Source organism: Pteropus alecto, unplaced genomic scaffold (genome assembly GCF_000325575.1).
Source record: "Pteropus alecto unplaced genomic scaffold, ASM32557v1 scaffold155, whole genome shotgun sequence".
Classification (NCBI taxonomy): domain Eukaryota; kingdom Metazoa; phylum Chordata; class Mammalia; order Chiroptera; family Pteropodidae; genus Pteropus; species Pteropus alecto.
In genome coordinates, this window is record NW_006438113.1 from 3,752,683 (window position 1) to 3,778,181 (window position 25,499).

Consider the following 25,499-nt stretch of genomic DNA (forward strand, 5'->3'; position numbering starts at 1 on the left):
TCTGAAATATGTCTATTGAAACAGTTCTTTCATCCATCAAGACCCTTTTAGCCATAGATCACAGAAATTTCTTTCTGTTAATTATCCTTATTTGCCTTATTTCTCTCTTTATACAACATAGAGACTATGGTCCATGATTACAGTCATGCACTTTCTTGCAAATACCCTCAATTACGGTATCCTTTTCTCCTTGCCTTTTACCCATTTGGCAAAATACTGTATCCAAGAAACTGCCTTTTCCTCACTTCTACCTTAGACAGTTCAGAAATGGAGACAAGATTTCACAGTTGGGAAGACGGACATTAATAAAAGTAGACAATCACATTGCTTGTCATTGTTAACTATCACATTGTATAACAACCTCATCAACTTGCTTCCCCATTTTATTAATGATTATCTATACCTTTTCCATACTATTCAAGCATTGACTTACCCACTTCTTCCTCATTCTCAGATCTTCCATATATATTATAAAGAAAAGGAAGTCAATATAGAAGAAATCTTCTCTATTTACAACAAAAATATATAAAATTAACTGCATCTGTATTTATTCTCTTTTGTTTCTCTCTTCTTAATGTAGTACAGTAGTGCTCAAACTTTAATGTGCATTGGAGTCACCTTGAGGGCTATTGAAGAGCAGACTGACACTTTCTCTCCCATAGTTACTGATTTAGTAGCTTTGAAATGAGGACAGAGTATTTGCATTTTTTTAAAAATTCCCAGATGATTCTGATGTTGCCGGTCTATGAAACATATTTGAGAATGATTAAATTAACTAAGAATCCTCAGAACACAGATCAACTATATAAGACTAACTTGAGGGAGATTTGTTTTTCTTTGTTACCGCAAACTATGTTATCCATTTTGGACCTTCTAAATCAAAATGTTTAAAAGAAATATATTTTTTTTAATTAAGTTTATTGGAGTAACATTGGTTAATACAATTATATAATTTTCAGGTGTACATTATAATTTAACATCTGTATATTCTATTGTGTGTTTACCACCCAAAGTCCAGTTTCCTTCAGCTACCACGTTTGATCCCCTTTACCCACTTAACACTCCCCCTAATCTCCCTAAATTTGACCCCCTTTACCCCATCTATCTCCCCCCTCCTCCCTCACCTCCTATCCTCTGGTAACCATGAGTCTATAGTCCATGTCCATGAGTCTCTCTTTGCCTTGTTCATTTGTTGCTTTTAGGTTTATATCCCATATATAAGTGATATCGCGTGGTTTTCAACTTTTTCTGCCTGGCTTATTTTGCTTAGCATGATTATCTCAAGGTCCATCCATGTTGTCATAAATGGCAGTATTTCATCTCTTTTTATGGCTGAATAATATTCCATTGTATATATGTACCACAGCTTCTTCAGCCAATCATCTACCTTAGGACACTTCAGTTGCTTCCATGTCCTGGCCACTGTGAATAATGCTGCTATAAACATCGGTGTGCAAATATCTTTATACATATGATTTTTTAAGTCTTTGGGGTAAATTAAATACCCAGTAGAGAGATTGCTGGATCATATGGTAGATCAATTTTTAGTTTTTTGGGAAACCTCCATGCTGTTTTCCATTGTGGCTGTACCAATTTGCAGTCCCACCATCAGTGTATGAGGGTTCCTTTTACTCTGCATCCTCTCCAGCATTTGTTACTTGTCCTTTTGATTATAGCCATTCTAATTGGTATGAGATGGTATCTCATTCAGGTTTTGATTTGCATTTCTCTAATAGCTAGCGATGTTGAGTATCTTTTCATATGTTTGTTGGCCATTTGTATGTCTTCTGGGGAGAAGTGTCTGTTCAGACCCTCTGTTTATTTTTTGATTGGATTGTTTTTGTTGTTATTGTTGTTAAATTGTATGAGTTCTTTGTCTATTTCGAATATTAGGCCCTTATCGGAGGCGTTGCTTGCAAAGATATCTCTTTAAGGCCAACTTCTTTGAGATTGGTTCTTATGTTTTCTTCTAAGTATTTTACTGTTTCAGGTCTTATATTCAGGTCCTTAATCCATTTTGAGTTAATTATGGTATGTGGTGATAGACAACAGTCTGGTTTCATTCTTTTGCAGGTGGCTTTCCAGTTTTCCCAGCAGCATTTATTGAAGAGGTTTTCCTTTCTCCACTGTAGGTTTTTGGCTTTTTTGTCAAAAATTATTTGCTCATATAAATATGGGTTTACTTCTGGACTCTCGATTCTGTTCCACTAGTCCTTGTGTCAGTTTTGCTACCAATATCGTGCCGTTTTGATTACTGTTGCTTTGTAATATAATTTGAAGCCAGGCAAAGTGATGCCCCCAGCCTTGTTCTTTTTTCTCAGGATAGCTTTGGCAATTCGAGGTCTTTTGCGCTTCCATAAGAATCTGATGATTTTTTGTTCTATTTCATTAAAATATGCCGATGGAATTTTGATGGGGATTGCATTAAATCTATATAATTAGATAATATTGTCATTTTAGATAATATTGTCATTTTAACTATGCAGAAATATTTTTTTATTGTTTCTCATGTACACTAAAGTTAGAGAATGATTCTGTTAAAGAAAGTGCTATATTTTTATCAAAGATTAATATCTTTGGATACCATGATGTGTTCTATCATTCAGGGTCTTTACAATAACAAAATAAAAAGGAAGGGAAACTCCAATTCACTCTATGATTCCAGCATTACTTTTATGTCAAAAAAGACAAAGACATAAAAAGATAATAAATATCAAACATATATCCCTTGCTGACATAGATGCAAAAGTTCTTAAAAAGTTTTTTAGGGAATAAAATCCAGTAAAATGTTAAAAGTAATATATCATGACCAAGCGGGGTTTCTACAAGGCATGCAAGGTTGGTTTAATATTTTTAAATTAATTTTTAAATTGTGATTTACAATTTTAACAGTCAATAAAAATAATTTATCAGATTAGAAGGAAAAATTACTAACTACCAACTAACTAAAAATTACTAACATCTAACATTCATTCCTGATTAAAACTTTCAAAATCTAGAAATAGAAGAGAACTTCCTCATCCTGATAAGGAATATCTATGAAATATCTATACCTAAAAGACTGAATCATTCTCCCCTAAGATCAGTAATAAAGCAATAATATTCACTATTACCACTTCTATTCAACATTATATTTGAGGTTTAGTCAATGGAATAAGGCAAAAATAAAAATTAAAGCCATTCAATTTGAAAAGTAGAAGAAAAACCATATTTGCTCTCAAACAACATGATCATTTATGGAGAAAAGCAGATGGAATTTCCAAAGAGCTAGTATAACTAATGAGTAAGTTTAGCAAGTTTGTAAGATATAAGGTAGCAGGATAGATACCAAAATTAAATGCATGTCTATTTAATAGTAACAAAGAATCAGAAATCAAAATAAAAGTATCATTTATAATAACATCAAAATATATAAAGTACATAGAGATAAATTTGACAAAAGATACATAAAGCCTGTACACTAAAAACTACCAAACTTTACTGAGAGAATTTAAAGAAAACCTAAATAAATAAAAAGATATATTATTTTTATGGATTAAAAGATAATATTACTAAGATGTAAATCTAAGTTAGTGGATAGAGTTCAATTTTATTAAAAATCTCATGAAATATTTTATTATTATTGTTGTTGAAACTGACAAGTTCATTCTAAATGTTATATGGAAATACAAAAGATGTAGAGTAGTTAAAACAACTTTTTTGTAGCTAAGAGAGTAAATATGAAGGACTCAAATTACTTTATTCCAAGACTTATTATATAGCTATAGTAATCCAGGCAATACTGTATTGGCTTAATTATAGATAGATAAATCAATAAAACAGACAAGAGAGTCCAGAAAAATATGTAAACATATGTGGCCAATTGATTTTTGAAAAGATTCCAGGGTAATTCAATGAGGAAAGAATATTTTCAAAAAATGACATTGTACAATAGTATAGCCATATCCGCAAAAATGAAACTTGACCCTAACTTCTTACCTTATTCAAATATAAACTCACAAAAGATAATAGATCTTAATGTAAAATTTCATACTTTAAAACTTTTAGAAGAAAACGTAGGACAAAATCTTAGTAATCATGTGTTTGGCAAAGACTTAACTACAGTACTTAACTACAGTACAAAAGATATGAACTATAAAATTTTTTAAATCAATAACATAAATTTCATCAAAATTAGCAATGTTTGCTTTTCAAAATACACCATTATGAAAATGAAAAGGCAAAGCACGTTCTGGGGAAAAAAATCTGCAAAATACATATTCGATAACACAGACTTGTATCTATAATATATACATGAATGTCTTACTACTGAATAATAAGACAAACAACCCGATTTAAACCCGATTTAAAAATGGGCAAAAGATTTGAATAAACACTTTTCCCAAAGACATATAAATGGTAAATAAGTACATAAAAAGATGCTCAACAGCATAAGTCATTATGAGCTATAATGAGCTATATGATATCCTTACTAGAATGGCTAAAATTAGGCTAAATTAAAGAATAATCATACCAAGGGTGTGAAGCAATTTGAACTCTCACATACCTCTGGTAGAAATGTAAAACGGTAAAACCACTTAAAAAAATAGTGTCATGAAAGTTAAACATACCTCTACTTTATGATACAGCCATTCTATTCCTGGGTATTCATACAAGACTAAAGAAAGCATATATTCGTTATGTGCATACATTTTCATAGCAGTTTTATTTGTAATACTAAAAGACTGGGAACAATCCAAATGCCCGTTAACAAGAGAATGGATAAACAAATTGTGTTATATCCGTACAATGGAATATCACTCAGCAATAAAAAGGAATGAACTATCAATACAAGCAACAATACACATGTATCTCAGAATAATTATGCTGCGTGCAAGTCAGATAAAAAAAAAAAGTCATGTGGTTCTGGCAAAGCAGCCTGACATTTTACATGTGGAAAGATTCAAATTAGAGGAATAAAAAATATGTGTCATTGAGACCTCGTTTGGGCATATTGCTATCTTAAAGAATGCCATCCTTTTCATATTTGTGAGCTTATTAAATTTTCCAGTTGAACCAAGAAACAAATAAGTACTTGTACCAACTATAAAAAATTTCATTTCACTTAACTGCTGTGAGTTGATGACTGTAATGTAATAAGGATGACTTGTATATGATAATTTACCTCACCTGTCCTGTACCAATAAAATGATGGATAAGATCATGTCCATTAAACTGAATGATTTCCTCATGAAATCTATGTGGTGTTTTGTTCTTATTTGAAGCTAGTCAAATATAGCCAGGGGAATGCACAAAATCAATTCTGAGTTTAAATCAAGAGTGAAATTAAAACTCTAAAGACTGTGAGTAACTTTATAGAACCAGATGTAGTTACAATGATGGTACTATCAATGCCTTTGATTCAAGAACTAGCATGGTCAGGTGCAAGAAGCAAGGGTTTGAGAGTCTGGAAATTTTGGATTTGACTTTAATTTTAGCCACTTTTAATATGAGTAACCACAAATATATTACTTTACCTTTATAGATTTCAATTTTCTATCAAAATAAAGGCAATGATATGAAATGGCTACTGTAATAAATGTTATAATAAACAGGCATATAATGTTACAAAAACATATAATATAAATTAACCTATTCATAGACACCTATTCAGATCAGAGATCTGCAGTATAAGATTAAGAGCCAACTAGACAAGAGTAATGGGGATGAAGAGAACAGCCCAGAAAGAGAAAAAAGCTTATGGAAGGTCCTGCGGTAGAAGATAAATGACATGTTCAAGAATCCGGAAGATATCTCCTACCTCAGGGCCTTTGCACAAGCACTTTTCCATTGCACAATGAGGACTTGGTGTGCATTGAACATGACATTACAACAGCAGGAAGGTACTGGAGGATTTGAAAGGAGAGAAGTATAATGTGATAATATTTACATTTCTTTTTTCTTCAATGTGGGGAAAAGGCTAGAAGAGATAATGTAAATATAGAGTCCTGTTAGGAGTCTATTGTGTTAGCTCAGGTAAGACGCAAGGGATATTTATTTGACAGTAGTAACGACCGTGGTGGGGAATCAAATAAACAGAAGTGAAAAGCAGTTAGGTTGAAAATATTTAAGGGGCTAGATGATGATGATCTTAACTAAGAATATGTTGAAGAAGGTCCCAACTTGGAAGGAGAGATGAAAAACCCAGTTTTGGACACTGAGTTTTAAAGGCCTGTAAGATAACCAAATAGAGTTGTCAAGTAGACATTTAAACATATAAATCTAGGCTAAGAGGAGGTGACGGTGTTCTGAATATAAATATTTAGGGGATATGCATATACTGAAACCAAGGATGTTGCTAAGATAGCCCTAAGAGAAAATATAAATTAACGAGAGAAGACTGCCTAAGATAGAGCTGTGAGGGACTCCAAAATTTCATGAAAGAGTAGGGAAGGAACCTGTTGAGGAGATGAAAAGGGGACAGCTAACAACAACAACAAAAAGTATCGTGAACAAAAACATAAAGGGTTTTTCTGAAAGTATAGGCTATTGAATACTTTTGATAGGCCAAATAGGATACAGTCTTTTAATTTAGTGATGAAGCAATCACTGGGGAACCTGCCTATGCTCTTTTGATGAAATCATGAAGGTAGCCCCCATAATTTCCTGGGTCCTCTGTTTCATACTTTTCATATGCTGCGAGGCAAATGTAATTACTCCAAATCAACCCTGTTTTCCATCACTTTGGCCTGGATTTAGAATCTAGAATTCCAGAAAGCAGTGAACATCTCACTTGTAAATTGGGGCTACCATTAGCTTCATTGCAGAGAAGTTATGAGGATTAAATGAGCTAAGATATAAAGTGTCTCAGTTCCTAACTCTGAGTAATCATTAAATATTAAGCTGAACCACATAAAACTGTCATTTGAGGAGGGCAATAAATGAGTGAACACTGGCAATTTGATTCTATGTAATATGTAGTAACTTATTATTCTATGGAATATTAACATTTTTACATCACATTTTTAAAAACCCAGATTATAAAGTCATTTTCGAGGGCAAAACCAATTTTCGCTTAAATAGGAATTGGTAAAGAGTGTTTTCATGATTTCCAGCTCCCAGTTTTGGTCCTTTTTCCTTTTCTGTTATGCACAGGACTTGCTCCTCTTTTTTATGTGATCGTATTGCTATAAAGGTAGAAACTAGAGAGGGTAATGTTATGGTGAAATTTCAGAAACTGACATTGGACCATTAAAAAAAATTCTTTGGCAGGCAGCCTGGACTGAGACTTTGAAAGAGACCATTGCTCTCCTTAGCTGCACCATTGCCCACCTCACTCAAGGAGCAGTGTGATTGGCTGATGTGTACACCTGGGTTTAAGCACCAGCTACAGCTATTTTTATCCTCTCTCATCCATGGTCTTTGTCAATAAAATGGGGGAAATACTATATACGTCATGTATTCGTGAAGGATTTCAATAAGAGAGCACAACTAAAATGCTTACAAAAATGCCGGTTCCTTCCTTTTCCCTTTTTATCCTGGAGCCAGTATTCAAGTAAAAAACAGGCCTTTAAAATACTCCACTTCTTTTATGTAAAACTAACCTTACCTACAGGCAGTCTGTGACTTCTGTCTCTGGGCCCCACTGTCTGTTCCCTGAGACCTAAATCGAAGGAAATTACTTTTATGTCATTTTCTTTACTCATGGTTCCTTGTACTTTTACTCTTCATAACTGCATTTTTCAACTAGTGGTTTTGAATTTGCTAGAAAGATGTTTTGGAGGATGCAATGCAAATGATCTTCCTTGGGGCATGGGCTATCTTTCATACTGTCCTTCACATAAGAAAAATGTGTTCCTTGTTGCCAGAGACGCAGCATTCTTGGAAAACATGTAGGCTACAGCATTGCATACGAAACTAGAGAGCTCACAGTTTAGTTCCTGGTGTGCAAGTCTGCCTGACAAGAATGCTTTTGAAAACTGTAGACTTCTAGAAGCCTCTCTATAAAAACCTACTAAGCTATAGGAAAAAACGATGATACCCAAAGAAAATTATAGTTGCTGTTTTCCTATACCATTTCCCTATGGAGATCTCTATATTAACTGTAGAGGTATATATAGGTGACCATGATGAACTGTAAATCCCTATAAATGTGAGAGAAGAGGAAATGTTCTTAAAGGTGACTCCACATCCCCTCCAAGTATGAGACCTTAGGAGTCCACTGCCTCTTGAGAAACTTTCCTTTGTACCACCAGTTTTAATTAGGTCTATAAGACATCAAACCTAAGCACACACACACATACACATCAGTAAGTCGTATATAAGACAAAAAGCTTTTCCACCTAGACCACTTCATATTCAACATATTCAAATCATACCTTAGGTGTCAAATGAAAGCATGATTATTTTGATAGTTCATTCTTGAGTCAACCTAACAATACCACCAGCACTCATTACTGGAGACCCTACAGTTAAAAGTCTACATCCAGAAGCAAAAGTCAACATAACACAACAATATTCACTAATGAAACAACCATTTATGAAATGAGTCTTCACTCCAGTGCTTCTCCCTAATTCTAGCATTTATTTCTATTCATGAAGTCAACCTTATAATCTGGGTAGGTCAGTCTCTTCCTGATTGAAGGCCTATGACTTTTTCATCCTCGTTTTAACTAGATTAAGTTTAAGTAGATTTATTCTCATATTTATTATTATTCTTGGAACAAGAAGGCCTTCTGAATTTTGTTCTTAAAAATCAACAAATGCTGGGGATAGATTAAAATTTTAGGACCTTACAAAGAACTGTGAATTAACCTTGATCAGGAAAGAGAATAAAAGGAAAGAGAAGAATATTAAGAATGTTGGAAACTGGGATTTGTACTTCTTAACTTGAAGACAAAAATGAATGAAAAGTTAAATGGCTTAATAACTGCACAAGTAAAGCAAAAACATTATGTCATAAAGGTAAAAGAGGTCCTGAAGGCAAATGAAATGGATTCTCCCTAGGAGATGAATGAGATCAAAGACACACTGGCAAGGTGGGGCACCAAGAGAGTATGTGGTAAGAATATTGAGAAAATCAAAAAAGCTCCCTAGTCCTTGCTGCAAGGAACCCCAGTGGCTTCCAGCAGAACCACCAAGTGCAGAGGGCCTGAGATGACCAAGAGGTACTAAAATACTCTATGTCTAACACAGTGTTATGTCCACCTGGAAACCCTCTTCCTTTCTCTACCTGCAGAACTCCCACTGTTATGAGTTGAATTGTGTCCCCCCAAAAGATGTTGAAGAACTAATCCCAGTACCTGTGAACGTGATCTTTGTATATAGAGCTTTTGTAGATGATCATATTTAAATGAGATCATTAGAATGGACTTTAATCCAGTATTACTGCATCCTTATCAAAAGGAGAAATTTGGATGCTTAGACACACACAGAGGGAAACACCATGTGAAGATTAAGGCAGAGATTGGGATTATGCACTGACAAGTCAAAAAAAGCCAAAGATTGCCAGAAAACCACCAGAGTCTGGGAGAGAAGCAAAGAATACTTCTCTTTCACAACCTTCAGAAGGAATAAACCCTGTTAACATCTTGATCTTGTACTTCCAGCTTCTAGAACTATGAGATGGTACATTTCTATCATTTAACTACTAGTTTGTGGTACTTTGTTATAGGCACCCTAGCAAGCTAATATACCCACAGACCCATAAAAACTCAGAATAAATATTATTAGGTCTGAAAATTATTCTCAAGCTCCCTCTTATTTGTCTTTTCCATATCTTTCTACGACTGCATTGTCTTGTACAAAAATGCACACCTCTGTTTCCTCACAGCCCAGACTGAGAGCTCCTCAAAGGCAAGAATATCATCTTCATTCCTGGATCTCTGTACCTGGCGCGTGCTTGTTCTGCACACAGCGGGTAGTCAACAGGCCTCTAGAGGTTGAACTCATTAGCTTCTGGGTTGTATGTCTACTGACATTTTACTGTTTGAGCCCCTGCATGGTAGGGTAATAAAAATAGGCACCTCTTTCTCAGAGAGATGTCCTTCTACCCCAGGGATTTATTCTGTTGCTCTTTTCAGTCCACTGTGAAGGAGCATCATTTAAAAGGAAAATACTTACTTCATAATAAAATGTTTACGTTCAAGATATTTTATCATCATTCCATGCAAAGTGCTTTTAGGTGTGTATTATCCATAAAATTTGATATTTAAAGGGAAATAATTGTTTAAATTCATAAACACATTTATTCTCAACCTGTAATTTCCATTTATTTTCCCCCTCATTCCCCACCAAATATAAACCTTTCCTATAAAATCCCTTATCACTCCCCCTCCTTTTCCAAACAGCACAGCTCTGGCTGACTATAGATAAGTGAATGCTATAAAACACATTTTGAAAAAAATGAAAAGCCCTGGATCTTCTCATTGGCATGTCTAACATGCACTGGGCTTTCCAAATGCTATTTCTCCTACAAATAAATTATTAGTAAAAAGCAAATTGCATCAAAATAAATCTGTTGAGGAGTTTTCAATGCTAAGGTAAAACCAGTTTTTGGCTTACGGCTTCATTGTTAAAAGGTCTGAGAGTTTCATTATTCCTGAGCCTGTAATAACTGTCTCCCAATCATTATCCTTAATCCCAGTTTTTATCACTTAGGGTTCACTGTTCATTGGCAAAACCACAATGTACTAGCAAGATATGAGACTCAGAATAAGAAAATGTTATTTTCTTGGCAATGAGGAGAATTTGACCCAATGGTTTTTAGGAATCTCCTGGTGTTTGACTTGTTTTTATTGAGTGGGAGGTCTAATCCACTAAAATTGTTTCAACCTTGCTACACAGGAAAACAGTCAGGCCCAAAGTAACACCCAACCCTTCCAGATTGGTTTAATGGATGGCCACCACCCTCAGCCAGGTGAGATGTAAGATAAAGGAATCTAACCACTTTGCCTCAATTAAAGGTGAACTAGCACAATCTATTAGTGTCATCTACAGTCATCTTTTTGTACAGCTGCTCAGGCCAATAGCCTTGTAGTTATGTGTGAGTCTCAGGCCCATGTTATAACTATCCATCAGGGGCTGTCCTGAGTCAGGTTGGGTATCAAATAGCGCAACACAAAATTCTGGACCCTAGGCAGTGATTCCCTACTCTCACTATACATTAAAAATACTGGGAAAGCTTTTCAAATACACCTAAGACTGAATCACATCCCAGAGCAGGAGATCTGAATTTCTACTACTGAGACTCCAGATTTATATTTGTTCAAATCTGTCTATGGCAGTCAAGGCGTGTGCGCGTGTGCGCGCGCACACACACACACACACACACACACACACAGAGTGATATTTAGTTATAATTTTGGTTCACCCAGCATATCTAAAATAGTATTATTTCAACATGGAACCTCTATAAATATATTAATAAAATATTTTACTTTTGGGGGAGTATTAAGTCTTTGGTACTAAGTGTGTATTTTGTACATACAGCTCATCTTGTTTTAGACTGGTCACATTTCAAGTGCTCAATTGTCTCATATGGTTAGTGGCTATCATATTGGACAGCATAGGTCAAGAGCTAGACTTCAGGGAAATGTTTCTAGGTACCCTCCCTGACTACTTATGTGAATTTGAGCAATTTTATTAAACCTATCTGTGACTCAGTTCTTAATGTGAAAAAATAACCATGATCATAATACTTCCCTCACTGGATTACTGGAAGATTAAATGAAATGCTTTATGTAATGCATTTAATGAAAACAGGGTCTGGCTCACTAATAGTGTTTATAAAATTTAGGTGGCTTTATTTATTATTACTATTGCTATTGCTTTGATATATCATGGTATAGATTGCTAAGAAAATCTATAAAGTTGGATTTGAGAGGTAGCATTTAAACAATTTGAAAATAAATGACTTTCAAGACCTTATGTGAAAAAGGAAAATGAATAATTAAAACAGGCATTGTCAAACTCATTGGTGTTGAGTACAGAGGTATACTGAAGCTCCTTAAATTAAATTAATGCTAACAATAATAAATATGTATGTTGCTTTATCAACATCAGTGTTGATAATATTTACCTTTATTCATTTTAAATTTGGCTTCTGAAAAATTTATTATAAGGATAAATATATGCACACTAGAGCTGGAAGTAAAATAGCTAGGCTGATCTTTCCCCTTGAATATTTTTCTGCACCTGCCCCTGCACTGCTTTCTTTGGTAACCTATCAGCATTTCTCTACTTGCTCAGAATTTTTATTCCCCTAGAAATCTACCTGACTCATGCTCTTGGCTGGTCATATCTCTTACTCCATCTAAGAAGCTCCTTTTATTTTCTGACCCTGTTGTTAAGATACCTAGTTGTTTCTTTTTTCAAAATTCAAATTCCTGTTCTTCATTTTATTTTATTTTTCTGATGCCTACAGCACCTGATCTTCCTCGGTTGTCTCCCATCCAAGTACTATCCAGGCGTGACCCTGCTTAGCTTCTGAGATCAGATGGGATTGGGCTTGTTCAGGGTTGCATGGCCATAGACAAATTTTTGTTCTTTAAGATAAAATTTATATCAAAGTGTAATACATAAAATGCATAATTTATAAATTTATAGCATGAAAAAATTTTACAAAATGAACATACATAGGTAATCAATACCTAGGTCAAGAAATGGAGCATGACCAGTACCAGAGAAGGATCCCACATATCACTCCTAATCACAAACCACTTGTCCTACAATATAACCACTGACTTGATTTCTAACACCAGAAATTAGCTGTGCTTGTTTTTGAACTTTGTATGAATGAAATCATGTTATTTATATATATATTTTTATATCTAGCTTTTGTCATTTATTATGCTAGTGAAATTAAATCATGTGTATACATGTAGCTATGGCTCATTTATGATTTTTCTTGACCTGCTTTATAAAACTTACAATAAAGTCAAAATCATGGGCACTTTTGCATATTAGCACTCATAGGTTAACCTCATCCTTTTGAGTGGCTGCCTAATATACTTCACTTACAGTGAAATCAGACAAACATTTATAATATTTCTAATTTTGCCTGACTCTAACCAATGCTATGAAGAGCAGTCTTATAACTTGTATTAACTACACTTTAAATAGAGTATTGATCAACTATATAATGTGTAGAGAGTATCATAAGGAAGAAAAGGAAAGTCAGATAAAAAAAAATAAAAGTAAATGCCTGTGGGGAACAAGAGATTCTAGTGAGGATGTTGTCCTTCCTCATTCTGATAGCTGAGGTTTCTCAGCCTAACAGCTCTCCAACTCTCAACCCAGTGCAAATCTTGTCAGCAAGCCTCACTTACACAAAGAGTGCCAGTCAGCTTTCTTAAGCAAAGGAGAGGTCTGACAAACATATTGTTTTATTCAGTGGCAGCAGATACTCTCAAGTGTCCTTAATGCACAAATATGAATGAGAAATCCTGACTCATGAAGTCTATGAAGAGAAACATAATAAGATCCCAGAGCGAAATATGAAGTGTTAACTTATATAAGTATCCAAAATGGATCTTCAAAATACCCCTAAAAAACAAACAAACAAACAAAACACTGATTTGTTTTACAATCCTGTTGTGATTTCCAGCTTTAATACTGGAAATTGTGGTACATTTAAAGGTTCATAATCTCTAATGTCAAAAGACTTAGGAACAGGGATCTTTTTGTTATTTCAAAATGTGAATTTTAAGTCTCATCTTCTTTGCCCAAACAAAGAGCAATAGGGGGTACTTTTTGATACGTGATAATCTTATAGTGCAGTTATCCATATCCTTCCTTCCCAGATGAGTTAAGAAAAACAAGCTGTTATCCAGCAGTGAAAGAAATTTGTGTTCCACTCTGTAGTGATACTGACAGGGGTTTAGTGACAAGTGTACTTCAGCAGGGTGTGAGCTACAGGATCCAAGAAGATGACAGGGTTAATACCAAGAGATAAGAACAGTAACGGTTCAACTGAGACAGAAGCAATAGGAGATACTCGCCACTTTAAGAATTAGTACAAGCAAAGACTGTCTGAAAGATATATCCAGAAGCAAGATAAACCACATATGACCTATGAGGAAAGCTATTCAAGCATCTGGTTATCGCTGAATTGAATAGAATTTTTAGGTCTTTAGCAAATCCTCAAGTCTTTGTGGTATCTATGCGTATAATCTTCAATAAAAGTATGTGAAGTATTTAGATTTACTCTCTGTCCTAGCTACATCATAGCATAGTTCTTATTTTGTAGCAAGAAGTGTATCCCGATAGCTGCAGAGGCTGCTGTCTTGCCTGCATGCCCATTTGTGTTTGGAGAAAAATGAATCTCTTGTGGCATCATAGGCTATAATCACTGTGTCTTTTATTTTCTATTTCTGGTGCTTTGACATCTGGGCCTTGCTGACTCTGAAAGGACAGCCCCTCCCATGGTTAGCTAGTTCTGGGAGATAGTAAGCAAATAGCTTATGAGCATGCTTCTCAAACACAAACCAACCAATCCAGAGCTCCAATCCCCACCAACTCTTTCACCACACTCTCACACTTTGGAACACTGTCCACCTGCCCTAGCAACCCTAGGATTAGGTAGCTGACCACTAAGGGTAGACTCTATACTCAAAGACTGCTAAAATTGTTCAAACTAGCCAATTCTAAGCCTGTTTATCCTGCTTCACACACTGCTTCCTGTGATGATCACAATAAAGGCTCTTGCCCACAGTTCCTACTTCTTTTCTGCCTCCTGGCTGACGTTGGTGTTTCCCCCATGAGGCACCCCCATAGCATGGTGTGCCTCCACTTCTTGGGGACTAAGAGTAACATACTACCTTTTCAATGGCAATTGTTTCATGACCTGTGGCCTTACTAGAACTTAAATTTTATATTATTACCCTATATTTTATAAGCTATTCAAATGTATGTGTTGTGTTAACAAATTATAAAGACTTTAAAAATACTGAACATTTTGCTTTACTAAAGCTAAAAAGTAGCTGCTTATGTCAATCTGATGGAGCAACCACTACTCATTGGAATAACTCATAAGGACGTTATCTCTGAACAGAATTAAAATTTCAGATTAGCAGAAAGTTATTGCTTATGTTTATTGGATTTTCTCCTGCATCCCACATCAGACACTGTCTAGAATTATACTTTGGCTATAGAATTTATACAACTCAATAGCAAGAAACCAAAAAAAAAAAAAATCCTATTAAGAATAGGCAGAGCATCTGAACAGATATTTTTCCAAAGAAGACATAAATAAATATGGCCAGTAGGTACATGAAATGGTGCTCAATATCACTAATCATCATGAAGATGCAAATCAGAACCACAATGAGATATCAATTCACACCTGTTAGAATGGCTAACATCAGAAAAACAAAAGATAAGAAATGTTGGCCAGAATATGGAGAAAAAGGAACGCTTGTATACTATTGATTGGAATATTAATTGGTACAGCCACTATGGAAAACAGTGGAGGTTCCTCAAAAAATTAAAAGTAGAACTACCATATGATCCAGCAATCCCACTTCTGGGTATATATTTGAATAATGGAATCATGACCCGAAAAAGATATCTGCATTCTCATGTTCACTGCAGCATTATTCACAATAGCCAAGATATGGAATCAATCTAAGTGTCCATCGATTGATGAATGTATAAAGATGTGGTGTGTGTATATATATATACATACATACATATATATGAATATATATATACACATATACATATATATGAACATATATATATATACATATATATGTGTATATTTATATATATGAATGTTATTCAACCATGAGGAAAAAATGAAATCTTGTCAAGTTCTACAACATGGATGGACCTTAATGACATTATTCTAAGTGAAATAAGTCAAACAGAGAAAGTGGTATAATCTCACTTATATATGGGATGGGGAAAAAAGCCACTCTCATAGAAACAGAGAGTAGAACGCTGCTTGCCAGAGTCCAAAGAATGGAGGAAATGGGTGATGTTGATCAAAGAGTTCAACTCCTGGTTAGAAGATTAATAAGTTCTAAGGATATAGTGTATAGCATGGTGACTATAGTGAACAATACCATATCATATACTTGAACATTTCTAACAATTAGATCCTAAATGTTCACACACACATACACACACACACACACACACGGTAATTATGTGAAGTGACAGAGGTGTTAACTAATCCTATTGTGGAAATCATTTTGCAATGTGTAGATGTAATAAATCAGCACATTGTATACCTTAAACTTAGACACGTCATATATAAATTATATCTCAATAAATATGGAAAAAATTAAACATAAAAACGTTTCTAAAACTCTAAAGTTAAAAAAAGAAAAAAATGCAAATCAAAATCATAATTAGATATGACTTTGCACTCATTAGCATGACAGTAATTAATAAGACAAACGATTACAAATGTTGGCAAGTATGTGAAGAAATTAGAACCTTCATGCATTGTTGCTGAGAATGTAAAATGATTCATCTGCTTTGGAAAATAGTGTGGCAGTTCCTCAAGCAATTAAACATAAAATTACCACATGACCCAACAATTCCACTCCTAGTTTCCTACATAAGAGGAAAGAAAGCATATATCTATACAAAACCTTGTACATGAATGTTTATAGTCATATTATTCATAATAGTTAAAAAATGATAAACAATCCATTTGCTTATCAACTGATAAGTGAAAAAACATAATGTAGTAGATTTCTATGCAATAAAAAATTGCTTGACAATAAAATTGAAAAAGCAATATATGCTACCATATGGATGAACCTTGAAATATTATGCTATATTAAGAAAGCCTGTCACAAAGTCCAATTATATGATTCTGTTTATATGAGATGTCTAGAATAGTCAAATCCATATTGACAAACTAAAATAAAGTAGTTAGGGAATGGGTGTTTGGGAGAAAGGGGAGGGAATATTAATGGGTATAAGTTGATGGTAATGTTCTAAAATTTATTGTGGTGATGGTTGCAAAAACTGTGAATATACTAAAAACCACTGAATTTTATCATATGGAATTATATTTCAAAAAGATGTTATTTAAGAAAAAGAGGTATGAGCAAAGTACAGTGTGAATATGATGGGAGTGGGATAGAGAATAATCTACCTGTGTAAAAAACTGGGGAAGTGACAAAGAAGGCTTTAGAGAAGACATTAGGAAGAGTTATCTGAGGGATATTGCAAGAGCAGGACACCACATTTCATTCCACTTGTGACAATGAGTTGAGGCGATGTAAAATACCTAGTATGTGTGCCACAGGGTAAACGCTTCCTTCCAAAGGGAAAAATGCAAAAAACAATGGACATAGCTTTATCCACCCTATCTATAAGAGTTTACGATGTGACGAGAGTCCCAAGCACTGAGCAAAAGTGCCCTGACTACTCCCTGGACGACAGTGTTATGAATATTCCCACTCTAGTCAGCTTTCAAAGAGCTGAAGATTTGAGAAAATTTTCTTCTTCATATGAGTCATCCAAGGCTCTTTTCTCACTCCAATCATGAATCACTTATGATTTTTTTGGAAAAATAGAGAAGGAGAGACATAGTGAGGGAAGAGTGAAGAAGAAAGAAGAAGAAAGACCAAAGAAAAGAACAAAAAGGAAGAGCCAGGAAAGGAGGAGATAAGATTAGAGGGAAGAGAAAAGGGAGAGATAAAAGAAAGGAAAGAAATTATCATTATCTGCCATCCTTCTTGAATCATCCTCAGAGAATTTTCTTCTCCTGAGAACTGTGAGTGGCAGAGTTGCACTTCTCTTATTTAGAGGATATGATTTGCTCCGTTTCTGTACAGGGGCACGAAGGGCAATGGTATCAGGTAATGTAAGGCCCTCCACCGTGCGTGCATAGTGTGTAGGACAGAAATAGCCAGTATTTACTGTATCATCAGATCTTGCTGAGTTTGATCTCTGTCCACAGACAGAGAACCCCCCCCAACGCCAGAAGTAGAAAAGACCAATATGTTCATTATTCCAAACCTGCGCGCCCACACACACACACACACACACACACACACACACACACAAACACCCTCTTGTTCAGGGCAATGGCAAACCCAGTGGATTGGTCTGCATATTCAAATAAGATGCCAACACCCAAATCAAGATAAAGAGCTTAATAACTTTGAGCAGAATATCATAATATCAGGGCAATTGTTGAGATGTCTTGTTAAAATTACACAAACAGTTGACATCAACATCCAATTAAATAGAGTTCACCCAATTATTATTGTTGATGCTAGAGACATTACAAATTAAACTTATACAGAGGATAGTAAACAGGTATTTCAACTTAAGTAATTACCATGGTACAAGGAAGTATCTGAACTAATTTCCAAAAGGCTATTAAAACTATACTTTGGATCCAATTCTTATTTCTTAAATGCATTTAATTGTTTAAGGTGAATTTAAACAATATACATACTCCCTTCCAGAAAAGATGGTCTCTCTGGATCAGGAAACCTGAGCGTGGGAACAAAATCTTGAGGTGGAGGTGGAAATGGGGCAAGACTGACCCGGGACTATTCTCCATTGAAGGCAAGGGAAATATAAAACATAATGTGTAGGCGTGAAGTCAGAATAACAAAGCAAGAAGGCCATCCTACTAAACCATGAATTACAAATATCCTACTAGACAGGGGAAAACAAGGTACTGGCCACAGAATGAAAATAACTGGGAGGTAGGCAAAGGAATGCAGGGAAGGGATTGGAGACTGGCATGCTGCCGCAGGGGACTCGGAAAGATCCTGTGGTCCTGGCCACCGACACAGTGAGAGTTAAGATTATAAACTGATTGAGGTGAATATCCAGCTATGATCCTATAGGCAGGATAAAGTGGAAGCATTTTTGTCTTCATTTCAGAGATAAGGAAACAGAGGCTCAAAATGGTTAATGCAACAACTTCAGAGTAAGAGATCTGGGGCCCAAACGTATGCTCCCACTTCAGAAAGTCAAGCATCCTTTGCTCTTTTCCTAATCTCTTCTTTCCCACTCTTGAAGAAGCTGAAAGGGAAACTATGTATCCTCTTTCTTATACTCAACAGCTGACAGAACAGCACTCCCATGCAAACCAAAACTAAGCAAAAGTAGAAACATTAACCACGAAAGTATTCGATTTAAATAAAAATTAAAATGTAGTCCTCACAGGAGCTCAAAATCAGATAGAAAGGCAATGTATATTTAAAAATGGAATAAAAGTAATTTCAAAAGAGACACGGAAGCTAGGATAAAAAGCGAGGAGATAGAAACTTCTATTATTTAATATTTAATGACCCTGTGGCAGCCACTCTGAAGAACACATAATGAGCTTCTTTCTGCCCATGATCAAGGGTCTGGAGAGCTTGAGGGACTTTCCCAAGATTACACAGTTAGAAGGCAGAAAGTAGAACCCAGAAACCAACCCAACTGTGCCTGACTCCAAAGTTCAAGCATGTCTTGCTTCATTATCTTCATTATTAACATTTATTTAACTAAAGTGTCTAAGTCATTCAATGATAAGTATCTGAAAAATAAGTTTGTTTTATGAAATAAAGGATGGATGAATAAGTAAATGAAAGTCGCTAAAGTTTCTGTCTGCTGATGGAATACATGTGGGGTATGAAGGGAAATAGAAGATCAGGCATGATTTTAAAACTTTTAGCCCAAGTGAAAATTCGATGGGGTTGCCATTTCAGGAAGAGTGATAACAAAGCAGCTGGTGGAGGGAGTGTAAAAGTGGTGTGTTTTCCTTCATTTTCTGGGTCTGTATTAACCTGTATTAATCTCTTACCATTACCCTCCACACTCTGCTCCAGGCCTACTGTCACTTCTCCATCTTCCCCTTCATGTCCAGGAAAGGATACAGTTTGTTCCTTTTGCCTGAAATATCTTCCTCACCTCTCTCAAGTAATCTGCCAAACTAGAAGCATATTATTTGGATCTAAGATTTCCAGGAGGAGAAGTTGTCCCTTATCCCCGACACCCACAACTCCTCTCTATGTGTTTCCCCAGAGAACCCAAGGAGGTAATCTCCATTGCATCAATTATTACATTGTGTTACAATCCCTGGGTTAGTTATTTATCTTCATTTTAATCTGCAAGTTTCTTGGAGCTTTGCTGATTGTTTTGTTCTCGTTTTGTTCCTGTTTTGTTCTTCGTTGTTCCAGAAAATCAGGAAAAACAACATAATGTGAATGCACTCAGGTTTTGCTCTGAACTGGCACATAGGTTAGACCGCCTGGACAGCTGAGAAATTAGGACCTTGCATTCTCGAACCTGCATACAACATACACAATCAAGTTACTTAGAGGGACCCAGCAAAGGCAAATTGCCCACTTTATCACTGGGTTATTCAGATACAAACATACAGTCATATGTCTGTCTTTGGACTAAGATTATCCTGGAATTCTCAGTACTTCTAAATTTTGCTCTTAGATGTATGATTCTGTTTATCATTTTCTGTTTATTAAACATCCATTCTAAAGCATTCCCAACATTACTAATCATGATAGGACTGTCATGACATAGCCTATTGTTTGTAACAAATAGTATCTGTAATGTCACAAGGAAATTGCTACAAAAGGGAAAATTGTGAAAGAAAAACTGACATGCAGGTTCTAACAATAGGTCTGAAGGGATATTAGGACACTTTCTTCTTTCCCTTAATGTCCCTTGCTACTCACACAGTTATTACCTTTAGAAACCAATTCACGCAGAGATATTCTTGAATGAAACCAGCAATTACGAAAAATTTAAGACTACAGGGAAGCTCATGCCCCTAAGGAAGAGATGTGCAGAAATTCTGGATCTCCTGTTGCCTCTATCGTTGAGATAGCTCAGGTGGGAGGTCCACTTGAACTGAAATATATCAAAGTTTTCCTGTTGCCTTATACACAGCAAAGATTCATTTCTGTTGGAATCAAATATCACACTTATGACAGAGAGAAAGTCTATAGTAATCAAAGAAGAAAGACAGACTTCTAAAGAAAAATAATTGTGGGAAGACTTAGAATAAGTAGCTCCCGGTTGAAATAAAATTCATCCAGTAAACAAGCCTACAGGCATTGTTCATATACCTACCACTTCAGAAAAGAAATCTCGTACCTGGAGATTGTTTTAAAATTTGCTTTCTGAAAGGTAAAACGGTATGAGCATCTCCAGGACATAGAAATGACAGCCAGATTTTGGATACAGTGACTCAAAAACAACTCCATTTTAGGAGAAAACAATAGAGTTAAGATGGTTGTCAAAAGCAGAATGTATTATAATTCCTACCACTCCCCAACCCCCACCATTATCATTCAAGCATCTTACAGGGTTGGCAGCAGAGAATATTATAATTTTGGTTTTCAGTAAAATGTCTGTGCCTAAGCAGATATACATGCTTTTTGTGACAGAAATGCCATTCTCATCATTTCTAAGAGAAAACATTCCATTTTATAATGCTAGAAATTTCCCCCAAATGCATGTATTTTTTGATGATTCTAAGGCATCAATTCTCTTTCAGGCAATTCATGTTTTTGTCTCCACTTAGAGACACCAAGTGTTTTCACAAAAGAGGAACTCCCATGCGATTCTGTGAAATAAGTCATTCTCAAGATTAGTGAGCTCTGCAATATGGATAACAAGAGCAAACAGAAGTGCAAAATGAGTGTGAAGTGTGCAGAGGTGTGAGCAGAGCATGAGTGCATTTGCACTGGAAAAGATCAGGGTCAGAAAACTACAGCCCACAGGCCATATACATCCGGCTAGTCTTTTTTTTTGTAAAGTTTTATTGGAGCACAGACACAACCATTGGTTTACGTATTGTTTGTGGCTGTGTTTTTATTATAACAGCAGAGTTGAGTGGTTGTAGCAAAATACACAAAGCCCAAATATTTACAATTTGATCTTTTACAGAAAACATGTGCTGATCCCTGGAATAGTTAAAAAGAAATTTAATAAATAAAAATTACTTCGTGAGCTATACAATAAAAATTTAAATAATGTCTCAAATTAATATTTTTAAGAAATTAAAAAAGAATGTCTAAAACAGCCCTTACATTATCATAAGAATTATTTTAGTTCCTTTACTGAATTGAGTGAACAAGGAGCTTGCCAGCCTAAGACCCTTCTCTCACCACCTGCAACCAGATAAAGCCAACACTACTTCTGTGACTGTACAGACTCAGCTTCTAAGGCAAGAGCCTTTAAGTTCAGTGGGAGCACCTGAGCAAGGGCAGATAAGGATCTTATGAACTCGCAGGGTACAAAGTCTCTGCTGAAGTAGTGATAGTGCTGATGAGCTGGGCCAATTAGTGTCTTTCCTAGAAAACTGAACTGAGACCAGAAGGAAAATGAAGGTCAGTTAGAAGTGGGGGCAACACTGGAAAGACAAAAAAAGTAAAGAAAAATGGGGACAAAGGGCAGTGGAATCATGTTAAATACATGTCCAGTATAAAGAAGGATCCACCTAAATTCTTTACACATCGTGAGAGGAGAAATGTTCTCTTACTACTAGAGACATACCTTAGCACTACCCCACCAGACTCTGTGAGAGAGGTGAGACCCCAAGGTCAAATCCCTATTGATTTTATTTTTATTTCTTATTTTTTCCTTATTGCATCAATCAATGTCCCTGTTTTCTTTTTATTTGTTTTGTTTGTTTGCTTGTTTTAATCAAAACAGCTTAAGATAGAGACATCGAAATGGAAACAACTTCCTGTTAGGAAATAACTACCAGGCATGATATACCGTATACAAGACAAGATGACTCCTCCTAAAAAACATAGGGGAAAGCAGGGAATGGCTTCAGGGGTGCGATACTTTGTGGGCATCCAAGCAACTGTTACTTTTTAACAAGCATTTTCTTTGTTAAAGCTTGTTTAATTTCTTTAGTCACTAGATTGTTTTTCAAGTAGTTGAAAAACTTGGCTATAAAGTTGGTTGGTGCAATTAGTCAAGATATAGTAATTTGGATCCAATACTATGCTTGAAATGTAAGTGGATGAATAGCTTTTAGCTAGAAATTTAAGAAAATTTCAGTCTGAATGACCTGTCTGACTGTTTGAATGCCCTAAAATGCACCTGCTACTTGTCTTCCACCGGCTTGTCCTGCTACCCTCAATATTTTTGGCTCCAAAGGTGGGGGGGTGGGGGGCGGGAGGGCAAATGTCAACTCTCTTTCTGGGAAAGCCTAAGGCAATGAGACATATCCCCAGTTCAAGCTGCTGGTTCTGTACCATGGAGTTGCAGACACATGAATTCTTACTACTCTGACAATGCAACAAATGATTTCATTTTCTTAATGACTCATAGGTTGTAAAAAAGAGCACCTTTCCCAGCCTTTAGCTGTGGCTGAACACTGTTTGGATTGATAAGAAAGAATAACTTTGGCTAGGGAATCTTCTCATTTTTCCATTACTGAGACTTAGGAAGACAGTAGGCGGCTTGAAAGTGTGCTTGTGCATTGTACCCATTCTGTGTAGCTGTACCTTTGTGAAAAGGCCCCAGTTACAACAATAGCAGTGGTAATTACAACACAAACACTTATTGAGTACTTACAATACAAAGCACTTTACAGATACAAAGCCATTTAGCCCTCTCCACAGTTCTGGGAGCATTATTAACACTTTTGCACTTGAAAAAATTAAGGCACAGATAAACTACATGTTAAAGTCAAATTAAAAGTAACTGGTCACAATGTGGTTAGAGAGCCCATGTTTTTTAACTACTACATGTTACTGCCTAGAGGGAGAAAAAATATCTTCTTCCTCCATTCCTGTAACTAGAAAATCAGTCTTTAATCAAATCAAAATAATGTTGGAGACATGGTATAATAAGGTCTAAGAGCCCATACACAGGAGTCAGAGAGACCTGGGTTCAAATATCAATTCTTCCTTAGATTAAGCAGGATAATCTCCAGGAAATCTTTTGTCCTCCCCTAGCTTCAGGGCCTTCATCTGTAAATAAGGATGCTAATGCCTTCCTTGCAGGGTTTTTGAGGGCTAATAAAATAATGAATGCAAAGTCCCCAGGACAGTGTCTGACACATAATGAGTAATCACTACAAAGAGTAATGCTTTTCTTCTCTCTTACTGCTCTGATGGTGTGGGGAAGATCTTTACTATTATGTAAGAAAGAAAAAAAAATCACATGGATTGCCTCAACTGCTAAACAGACAAGAATTGAAAACCTGAGGCACTCAGGACCTCAGAGAACATTTTGTACTGATCAAGATGAAATGAATCAGTTTCATGAGGCATAATCCTATCTTTCAAGCTGCCTTGAGGTAAAGTGAAGAAGCTTAAAATATTTAAAAACTTAATTATGCTACCAGGCAACTTTGAGTTCTAGTGGTATGGAAAAAGAAAGAAAATTTCTATGAGGTGTCAACTCAGAATTTTTAATAGCTATTAATTCTTTAAGTCTGAGATAAATATGTCAGTACACAGATGCCTTCAAAAATCAGGTATGAGTAAAGTAAATAGATAATGTCATTATAATCTGCCTGATTTCCTCTTGCGTCTGCCTTCTGCTTATGGTGAACACATTGCATCACAACTTCTCTACCCAGTGCTCACTATTACACAACTAATGGAACAAATTCTAACCCAGGCTTGGAAATAATTCCAACTAAACTTGGAAGGGCATGAAGGAGCATTTAGGGGGCACTCAAGGGATTGATTTATTAACATCAAGTCAGCATATTAATAGTTCAGCCCTGGTCTTGGACCATGCCCCTGAGATGTCAGTGACAAAGTCCCAATGTTCCTTACCAGTTCTGGTAACAGGGTGCCTGCCTTGACATTTATTCAGTGTTCTTTACTTTTCAGTCAAGAGAATTTAAGGTCTTTTCAGTGATTTTCCTCACCATCTCCCCCTACATTTAACAATCAGAGAGAGAGAGAGAGGGAGAGAAACAGATTCTAATTACCAGTTCAATTTTGCCCTTTAAGGACTGTTAAACATTTAAAATTAAAATTTAAATTTCAAAAGCTTTTATTCTATTTTTAGATGCTGAGTTCCTGATCTTCTGGATCTAGGACTATTTCCTTTTCTTTCTTTCCTATTATTTTGCATATTCGTTGATATATTTATTCCTCGTTTATTCATTCATGCATTCTTTCATTTATTCAAAAATTATTTGAGTAACTACTATGTACTGGGCATTGTATTAGGCCTTAGAAGTAACTGTAACATACATAGAGAGTCTCTGTTCTCACAGATTCTTCCAGGTTAGTAGGGGGTAGAGACAAAATACTTGGTACAATGTGAGGACTTATAATAAGTACATAATCCAGACTTTGCAGACAGGGTTTGGAAGGCTGGGAAAGCTTTCAGTAAGGGGTAACATCTTAGATAACTCGGAAAGGAGAGTAGAGATGCTAGGTAGTTAGTCACATCTGAGCGACAGGAGCCAGGGACCAGCTCTGTAACCATAGAAACTTCCCTTAAAGACCTTCTTTAAGGACCTCCCAAAACCTAGAAGACAAAGGCCATAAAAGTTGCGGCTAAACCAGCTACAAATGCATGCACATGAAGTACTACCCATAACTTCA

General features: G+C 35.7%; 1 protein-coding gene and 1 pseudogene across 1 annotated transcript in view; both read right to left on the minus strand.

Annotated features, from left to right (window-relative positions):
• NRG3 (neuregulin 3) overlaps positions 1–25,499 on the minus strand; it is a 991,727-nt gene that overhangs the window by 30,978 nt on the left and 935,250 nt on the right. The window lies entirely within an intron of this gene.
• LOC112482779 lies at positions 12,395–12,513 on the minus strand (annotated as a pseudogene).